Source organism: Marmota marmota, unplaced genomic scaffold (genome assembly GCF_001458135.2).
Source record: "Marmota marmota marmota unplaced genomic scaffold, marMar, whole genome shotgun sequence".
Lineage (NCBI taxonomy): Eukaryota > Metazoa > Chordata > Mammalia > Rodentia > Sciuridae > Marmota > Marmota marmota.
This window is the reverse complement of record NW_026006000.1, coordinates 100,986-111,195: the sequence shown is the minus strand read 5'-3', so window position 1 is coordinate 111,195 and position 10,210 is coordinate 100,986. Positions and strand designations below refer to the sequence as shown.

Genomic DNA, 10,210 nt, shown 5'->3' with positions numbered 1-10,210 from the left:
GAGAGAGAGAGAGAGAGAGAGAGAGAGAGAGAGAGAGAGAGAGAGCCCCATAGTTGAGTGCTTACAGGGACCTGCTGGGGAAGATCAAGAGGCAGAGTCAGTCCCCCAGAGAGGCACCACAGGAAGACAGAGTGCCAGCCACCAGGAAATCAGATGGCTGTGGGGGGTAAAGAGGGTCCCATGACATCTCTCCACTTCCAAATGCTGCACCCTCCCACTGCATTTTCTTTCTTTCAGCATTAAACCAAAAGCTCCCCAAGTAGACTTCTTAGTCTTTTTTTTATTATTTATTTATTTATTTATTTATTTATTATTTATTTATTTATTTATCTGGGTACCAGGGATGGAACCCAGGGGCCCTTGACCACCGAGCCCCATCCCCAGCCCTTTTTATCTTTTATTTAGAGACAGAGTCTTGCTGAGTTGCTCAGGGCCTCACTAAATTGCTGAGGCTGGCCTCCAACTTGTGATCCTCCTACCTCAGCCTCCCAAGCTGCTGGGATGGCTGGCTACTCTTGACTGTCTTGTCAACAGCCTCAAAAGAACATGAGCATTTTTAAGATGAAAGGATTCAAATAACTGGAGAAGCAACAGCCATCTGTCACTCCGACGTGACACTCACCGATGGCCCTGTGGAAGTACTTCATCAGCACCTCTGTCTTCTTGATCTCCATGGAGTAAACTTTGCTCCCCACCATGGGGCAGAAAGGCACCTTACTCCCCAGCTCCTGAGCAATCACCAGGGCCAGGGCTGTCTACAAGGCAAGAAAGGAAAGGTTTTCATTTTATAGTCTTGAAAACATAATTCAAAGCCATGTATAAAAAATTTATTCAAGGGGCTGGGGATGTGGCTCAAGTGGTAGCAGGCTTGCCTGGCATGCGTGCAGCCCGGGTTTGATCCTCAGCACCACATACAAACAAAGATGTTGTGCCCGCCGATAACTAAAAAATAAATATTAAAAAAAATTATTCAAGAGGCTGAACATGGTGTCGCACACTTGTGATCCCTGAGTCTCAGGAGGCTGAAGCAGGAGGATGTCAAGGTGGAGGCCAGACTTAGCCACTTAGCAAGGCCCTGAGCAACTCAGTGAGACCTTGTCTCTAAATAAAATATAAAAGGGTTGGGGATAGGGCTCATGGGGTAAGCGCCCCTGGGTTCAATCCCTGGGACCAAAATGAATAAATAAATAAATAAATAAATAAATAAATAAATAACACTAACAAATCAGGAAGGCTTTATTACATGACCTTCATTTTATGTTAAAAGGCTAGCAAATAGTGGATGATACATGAAGCCAAATCTGGAGGAGTGGGTTGGTCTGCACAAGCTCCCCCTGACTGTGCCCTATGGTCAACTATAAATTGATGCTCAGTACCCTAACTTCGGTTGGCAGATTCTAAAGAGAACCAGATGGAACAGACATCTCATCAAATAACAAGTTATGGAAAGCAAATGCTCTCAAGTGGGCCCAGGACTGGGAAATGACATGGCCTCTGAGTGCCATTTTATTCTTCCTCATCTCAAAACAAGAATGAGGTCAGACCCCAGGTGTGTGGGCCACAAAGAGCCTCCTGAGTTGCTGAGGGCCTAACTAAGTTGCTGAGGCTGGCCTCCAACTTTTGATCCTCTTGCCTCAGCCTCCCAAGCTGCTGAGACAAGGCCAACTGTCTCAGTTGTCCCAGGGAAGGTTCCTCTTAGATTTTCTTTTCAATGCCCTTTTGGTGACACCTCTGAGCAGCCGACCTGGGGGACAATCAGCAAACACTGTTGGGCAAAATCCACTAGCCCATGGGGCAGAGGCTGGTTCTAGTTTTGATATTCTCTCTGTTTTCCAGTGTGGTCTTGAGCACACAGTAGTACTAATGCTGCATGACTTCACCTGGTGAATTAAAATACTGTTTAGATTACAAGGAGCCAACTCGCTGCCCACAGGATGGTTTGGTTGGGACCACGTAGTCTTAGATGTGCCTTTAAACTTGGCTTTTTTTTGGGGGGAATTGAACCCAGGGACACTCAACCCCTGAGCCCCATCCCCAGCCCTATAGGGTATTTTATTTAGAGACAGGGTCTCCCTGAGTTGCTGAGGGCCTCACTTTTACTGAGGCTGGCCTCAAACTTGTTATTCTCCTGCCTCAGCCTCCCGAGCCAGCCACTGGGATTAAAGGCATGTGCCACTGTAAGGGTCCGGCAAACGTCGGAGGAAGAGACCACCAAGAGACCAGCTCATGCAACAGCAAAAGGGGATTTATTGAGGATCCAATCCAGCGCGCTGGGGCTCCAGGCTCACTCAACAAGGGAGAACGGCCCAGAGCCCCGAGCAGGGGTTGAGAAGTGCTTAAGTACACTTTTTGGGGAGGGCGGGGGCTTTGCATACATCAGAGCAAATCATCATGAGGCGCGGGAAAATCGAACAACAACTCTTGAACATGATTAGTACATTCATTGGCGGGAACAGGTCGGGCAGGAAGCGGGGGTACATTCAAACTGATTAGTTTGGTCCCTGAATGCCTACGTGCCAAACTGCACAGGGTCGAGGTTATTTATCTACTGGACAGTCCCGGGAATTGTTTTAACAGCTACAGGAATTTCAGGTTTTGGGTGTAGCATAGGAACTTAACAATACCTGGTCCTTTACATTTTAACTCAGGCTTTGCAGCTTAGAAACTTTACAACACCCTGTCTTTTACACTTTAACTTCAATTTCTTTTACTCTTACACCACTGTGCCCAGCTCTTGCCATTTTTTGAACCCTAGGAACTTTCGTGTAGAAATCTAGCTATTTGGTTTCTTTTGAGAAACCTGATCTGGACACAGTGGCCCTCTTTTAGTGACAGGGCACCACATCCTTGGGCTTGAGCCAGTCACATTGCTTACCTCACTACCCGAATGCTTAGGCACCTGAGTTTGGAAGCCCAAAGCATGTGTTCTAATAGCAAAGGGAAAATGTCTAGGACAGAAGACAGAGGGATGCAATTCCAACACCATGAGGCCCAGGGGAGGCCACAGGTGGCTCTGCCCACCTGTTTTATTTTAATGGTTCTGGGAATGAAACCCAGAGGCTTGTATGTTCCAGGAAGCTGCTCCACCACTGAGCCCCAGGCCCAGCATTTTTTTATTTAGAGATAGGGTCTCACTGAGCTGCTGAGGCTGGCCTCCACCTTGAGATCCTCCTGCCTCAGCCTCCCGAGTTGCTGGGTTTACAAGTGTGAGCCACTGTGCCTGGTTTTCATGTCCACCTTCTACCCAGAATGTCTCTTCCCTGTTCTTTCACAGTCCCCAACTCCCCATTCTCAGTTTCCAGTGTCAAAGACAGTGACCACGTCCCACTGAACAGTATCCCTGCCTCCCTCCACCTAATACTGAAGGGGTGACCATTACCCTTCCATTCAAATAGGACCAAGACTTGGTTAAGAATGGCTCCATTTCTGTCCAGCTTTCTCCAATTAAAAAGCTTATGGAAGGGGCTGGGCTGGGGCTGGGGCTGGGGCTCAGTGTTGGAGCACTCACTGTTAGACCAGGATGCAAGAAAAGACCACTGACTCCAATTAAAATCTAATTAAAGCAAGCTTATTATTTTGACCGGCCAGGCTGCCTCTCCCTCCCCAAAATGGCAGGAACAAGACAGCAACCCCACCTTTCCTACAGCCCAGCTTTATAGCCCAGAAAGTTACACAAAAGGGGGGTTACAGATAACAGAACTCTGACAAGCATCACACTAATGGTAGTTTACATTTTTTTTTTTTGCTGGCCCCAACATCAGAATTTATGAGGACCAATAGAGCCTCAGAGAGGATCGTTGTCTGGCCAGGGAAGGCCAATATTTATGAGGTGTCACTAAAGTTTCAGAGAGGGCTGCTTTCTGGTCAGAGAGCCAGGCATGGGTGAGTTCAAGGCACGGGCAGGCATTCCAAGCAGGTTCAGAATTTGCAGTAATTTATAGTAAAGCCGAAATTATCTTTTCATGGCTTTGTGGCAAGATGGCTCCCAATTTTAATAAAAGATCAGGTTGGGTCTATCATCACCTAGCATGTGCAGGGCCCTGGGTTTCATCCTCAGCACCACATAAAAATAAATAAAAGGTATTGTGTCCAACTACAACTAAAAAATATATATTATTAAAAAAAAAAAAAACTCATGGAAGAAAAGCACATATACCTACCATTTCCTATGGAGCTCTATAGATCTCACTGATCTTCCCATAGTTTGTCATCTTGAAAGTCTAACTTGTATTTTTTTTTAATATTTTAATATTATCAGGCCTCCCAGCTGATCAATCAATACCCACGAAGATGCATCCCAGACCTCTATGTTGTCTATTTTTGAACAGGGTCACATTATTTATATTTATTTTTAATTTTTTTTTTCCTTTGGAACAAGTTTAATTTTGTTCCAGCCCTAAATTAGGGGAAGAACATAAATCTTAAAAAATGCTCAAAAATCAAGCCATTATAAAGTTAAGCACTCCTCCCCTTAGCAATAAATATTGAACTGTTATAGGTGACTGAACAAATATAACTGATTTAGGTATGGATGGATACAACACAATGCCTTTATCTTTATGTGGTTCTGAGGATCCAACCCGGGTCCCGCTCATGCTAGGCGAGCCCTCTACTGCTGAGCCACAATCCCAGCTCACTAACTTGTATTTTATGGATTAAGAAACTGAGAGCTGGGTGTGGGGGTGCACACCTGTCATCCCAGCAGCTTGGGAGGCTGAAGTGGGAGGATGGCTAGTTGGAGGCCAGCCTTAGCAACTTAGCAAGGCCCTAAGCAACTCAGGGAGTCCTTGTCTCTAAATAAAATATAAAAAGGGCTGGGGATGGGGCTCGGGGTTAAGCATCTCTGAGTTAGATCCCTGGTAGCCCCCCCCAAAAAAAAGGATTTCTCAGTCTTTCCTCTGTTTTGGGGGACAGCCTTGCAGTGCAGGTTGCTTGGCAGCATTGCTGGCCTCTAACACTAGAGTCCCCCCACCATGTTTTGAAAACCACAAGAGATGACTCTCCAGATACTGGCTAATATCTTCTGGGGGGCAAAACCAGCCCAGGTTGAAAATCGATGCAGAGCTAATCTCACCAGGCTGGACTTCCAGAAAGAGCACACAGAGAATAGGAACAGCCCACAGCTCAGGGATTCAGAGCTGGCGAGTGTCCACACCAAGACACCAGACAGTGAGACTCAGAAAGCCCTGTAGACATCAAGAAAGGGAAATCAGGGGAGGGCGCCCTATACAAAAGTATCTCCAAAACATCCAGAAAGAAAGATTCCAACCCAGAAAATCAGACTTCTTAAGAGCCACACTGGAAGACAAAAAGTACCAAATAACACTGAGAAAAACAGCACTTAAGGAAACAGCTATCATGCTGGTGCTGTGGCACAGGCCTGTCATCCCAGGGGCTCGAGAGGCTGAGGCAGGAGGATCATGAGTTGGAGGCCAGCCTCAGCAAAAGTGAAGCCCTAAGCTACTAAGTGAGACTCTGTCTCTAAATAAAATGCAAAAAGAACTGAGGATGGGGCTTAGGGTTCGAGAGCTCCTGGGTTCAATTCATGGGGTTCAATTCTTAGTAAGCCCCCCCCCCAAAAAAATGGAATATGACTTGGAATAGCTAATGTTCCTGTAAGTGCACACTGTATGGCATTCCAGCCTCAAAAACCTTCCCCCAGACACAGGACTTCTTCATCCACCATCAGTCACCAACACAACACACCCTGGCAAATCCACATGTACAACTTCAAAATTAGAATTCAAGCTTTTATTTCACGGCTGATTGTGTTTCTGCTTCTGAAAAGTCAGGAGCCTGCCCCAGACCTCCCAGATGATCAATCAATACCCACCATGACACAGCCCAGACCTTTAAGGTGTTTATTTTTGAACAGGGTCACATTAAGTCACTTAGAGCCTGGTAAAACTGCTGAGGCTGACCTCCAACATGTGATCCTTTTGTCTCAGCATCCAGAGTCACTGAGATGACAGGCAAGGGCCACCACACCTGGTAAGAGCCCACTTCTTTACATACAAGAGCACAGGCTCCAACTCTCCTGTGCCAAGAGGCCCTTCCAGAGAACAAGCCATGCCCACACCAGGAGTTCTGGGAAGCCTGAGGATCTGGTCAATCCCCTTGTATATCCCAACAAGCTCCACTGTGTGTCCGTTTTGTCCCCTGGAAAGCCCAACTGTGAAAGGGAATTATCAAACCCTCTGCCCAATTCCAGCATTTAAAATCAGTCAGCAGTTTGAAGCTCAGACTCAACTGAGCCATTTTGTGCCATCAGGAGACTTCCTGTTTCTCTGCCCAGAAAACACTAGAAGCCCCTTGAAGATCAAAAGCACGTTTCTGTTATTTGTCAATCAAGCCCATAGCCAAAATAGTGGTGGGCGAAGTTTGCATTCGAAAAAATACTGGCTGACTCATTTTTACCCCTCCAATAATGTGCCACAGAAGATTTTTAAATATTTTTTAATTGTGTATGGACATAATATCTTTCTTTTAATTTTTTAGATATTTATTTTTTAGTTGTAGTTGGACACATAAGTTTATTTCACTTATTTATTTTTATGTGGTGCTGAGGATCGAACCCAGGGTCACACACGTGCGAGGTGAGTACTCTACTACTGAGCCACAGCCACAGCCCATCACAAATTTTTATGAGGCCCTGGACCAACAGAAATGGATTTTCAGCTGGGTGCGGTGGTGCACACCTATAATCCTACCGCTCAGGAGGCTGAGGCAGGAGGATCACAAGTTGGAGGCCAGCCTCAGCAACTTAGCAAGGCCCTCAGCAACTTTAGTGAGACCCTGGCTCTAAATAAAATACAAAAAAGGGAAGTGACTCAGTGGCTGAGTGCCCCCAAGTTCAATCACTGATTTAAAAAAAAAAAAGAAAGAAAAGAAAAGAAAAGAAAAGAAAAGAAAAGAAAAGAAAAGAAGAGATGCATTTTCCAAGCAAAGGAGACTTGAAAGAGTTCAAGGACCATCCCAATGACCAGACCCCTCTCAGGACTTTCCCCACCCTCTGGCCAGGATGATTTTCATTCTAGAAGTATGAGTTTGAGATCAGATTCCTTTCTTAAACAAACATGTGACCCAGGTCGCTAAACAAAGACTAGTTAAGATGTAAATTCCATTTGGCTTCATGAGGATCCAAGTGAGGATCCTCCTCTTGGGCAGCAGAAATCAATGAGAACACAAGGACATTTCCAGTCCCCAGAGGTCCTGCCCACAGCACAGCTCTTCCTGCCATCTTCTTGCTTTTGATGAACTCTACTATGACACCACATGCCTGCAGCACAGATGGGAGAAATGGTCACTATTACTGTGTTTCAGTGGGGAAAAAAATGCAGTCCCTGGTCCAAATGATACACAGACTCGTCCAACCAACCCTGAGCGCCAGCACCCTCCAGGCACAGCTCTGGGTGCCCCGACAGTGGAGGCGAGAGAGAAAAGTCCGCCGGGCACAGTGGCCCACACCTGTGATCCCAGGGACTCGGGAGGCTGAGGCAGGAGGATGTCAGTTCAAAACCAGCCTCAGCCAAAGTGAGGCCCTGAGCAACTCACAGAGACCCTGTCTCTAAATAAAATGCAAAATAGGGCTGGGAAGGGGCTCAGGGGTCTAGGGCTCCCGAGTTCAATCCCTGGCAACCCCCACCCCAAACAAAGAGACATAGACAAGAAACCAGAGGTGTTGAGGGCCACAGCCTAGTAGGGATGACTCATGACATTCTGCCAGAAGGGAGTGGTGGTTGAGAGGTGATGCCAGCGAGCCATTGAGATGATGATGGTTATGTTAAGCTGTGTATTCAGTTGTATATGGACCCCTTCTGTGGGGAAATAGGGTGGCTCCAGGAGTAGGGCGGCTCCAGGAAGAGGGTGGTTCCTGCTGCCTCCAGAGCCTGCTAATTGGAGTTCCCTTGGAGTTGGGGGGGGGGGTCCGAGTGGGGTAGGCACGGAACCCGGGGGAGAGCAGAGAGAGTTCCTGGGGAGTGTGCATGGATTGCTGGTGGAGTTCTGGCAATAAAGTTAAAGTTTCCTGTTTGAACATACAAGTGCTTTGTGGCAACTCAGTGATTTGTGCCCAGCCAGGCTGTGGCACAGAGGCTTTTCTTTGGCCCTTTCTATTAATAGGAGGCTCCGAGGCCACAGTCACAAGCTCATATAAATCGCAGGTTTCTGTAGCTGCTCTGCCTACAGAGAGACCATGGGCCATGACTCTAGGGTCCAGCAGCTTAGAGGCAGTGGAGTGCAAACCCCCAGCTGTCATTATTAAACTCGGTGGCCAATGGATGAGCCATTTTTTCCTGCAAAATAATAATAATAAATACTGTAAGTGCTGGGATTTGGTACAGTTGCCAGTTAACAAAAGTAGACCTGACTGATAAAAGGATGGTTGGTCGGGGCTCGGTGGCACAGGCCTGTCATCCCAGGGCACCTGGAGGCTGAGGCAAGAGGACTGCACGGTGGAGGGCAGCCTAAGCAGCTCAGCCAGACCCTGTCTCAGAATAAACACAAAAAGGGCCGCAGTGTGGCTCGCGGGCAGCACCCCGGGGTCAACTCCGGACACCAAAGTGACACTGAGTCAGGGCGAACACTGGGATGGTCCCCATGCCTCACGACTGCCCTCCTCTACAGTGGAAGGAACCCTTGGCATGGGCCTGCAAGAGAGCAGCACCTTCCATGAAAATCCTCTCCTTGAGGAGGTCCCTGGCAATCCTGCTAACAGAAAGCAGTGGTGACAGGAGAGATGCAGGGTCCCTGGCACCACTGCAGTCTTTGGAGTGGCACGTGGGCAGAGGCCGCTGGAGGAGCCTACAGGAGACTGGAGGAGTGGCGCCCAGACCATCTCAGAGGGCGGAAGAAGACGTGGGGAGGGGGCGCTGGTGCCTGTGAACATTTGGGTGACACGGCCAGGTGTGCGAGGCTTGGTAGGGTCAGCAGGTGAAGCTCGGGGGTCAGCAGTCCATTCTTTACAGGATGCCTATGAGTAGAGCCCTGCCCAGCACCCCGTGTGCCTGCCCAGGGCTTCCAGGGCCTCCCCTGTGCCCCCTCTGAGCTGCCCGGCCAAGCCTGTGCTCCCTGTGAGCCTGCATGGGTGAGCCCCGTGGACTCCCACTTGCAAGTGGGCACTCTTCTGCAGTAGGAGAGGAGCACAGTTTCACGCTGCCCAGGACAGCACCTGTGTGAGAGGAGAACCCAGGAGGGTTGAGGAGCCCTACAGAGAAGTCTCAGTGATGCCTGTCGGGGTGCTGGCCATGACCTTGGAGGCTCTCTAAGGAAGCGAGGCCCCAGTTGAAAGGGAAGTGACCACAACACTCAGAGCGACCAAGAGAGCTTTATTGCAGCAGTGCAACAGAGGAGAAAAGAGAGAAAGAGAAAAGGAGAGAGAGCAAGAGAGACAGAGAGAGAGCAAGAGAGAGAGGCCCAGCAGGAGGGAGTTTTTATAGCCCAAATCTAATGGGGTCTCTGGGTCTGCAAGCTGCCTTGTTGGCACACAAGGGGGTTAAGTGTTCAGCCTTGAGCAGGGGGGCAAAGCACTCAGCCTTGAATGAGGGCTTGGGCATTTGGGCTTGAAGCAAACAGGTGATAAAAAACCAGACAGAGGGTTTGAGTGGCCAGGTCACCCTGCAGCTAACTTTGTTTGGCATGCCCTGCAGACAGCTTACTCCACAAGCCTTCCCTGGGCGGGGCCTCCCGTGGCCAGCCCCCAACACCCTCCCCTAGGAGGGCCTTTGTGGCCAGTTCCCCGCATCTTCCTGAGTCCCCTCCTGGGGTCCCAGATGCCCCACTGGGTCTGTAACTCCCTCCCATTGTAAGGGTAAAAGAAATTGAAGTTAAAACATAAAAGTTAAAGGGTAAAATACCGGGTGTTGTAAAGTTTCTAAGCTGCAAGGTCTGAGTTAAAATGTAAAGGAGGTATTGTTAGGTTTCTATGCTACCTGCAAAACCCGAAATTTCTGTAACTGTTAAGACAATGCTTAGAACCGCCCAGTAAATATTTCCCCTGACTATTTGGATTGTTTAATAAGGGCTCTGTGTGGTCGCACATAGGCATTGCAGGGCCTGGACCAATCAGTTTAAATGTAACCCCCTCCTTAGGAATGACCTATCACTCCAGCCTGACCTGTTCCCGCCAATGAATGAACTAATCATGTTTAGGAGTTGTTGTTCAATTTTCCCGCGCCTCATGATGATTTGTTCTGATGTATACAAAGCCCTC

At 48.2% G+C, this 10,210-nt stretch overlaps 1 pseudogene; it reads right to left on the bottom strand.

The window, feature by feature from the left end:
* LOC107161058 overlaps window positions 1-7,273 on the bottom strand; it is a 24,344-nt pseudogene extending 17,071 nt beyond the window's left edge.
* Between the last annotated feature and the right edge of the window lie 2,937 nt (window positions 7,274-10,210).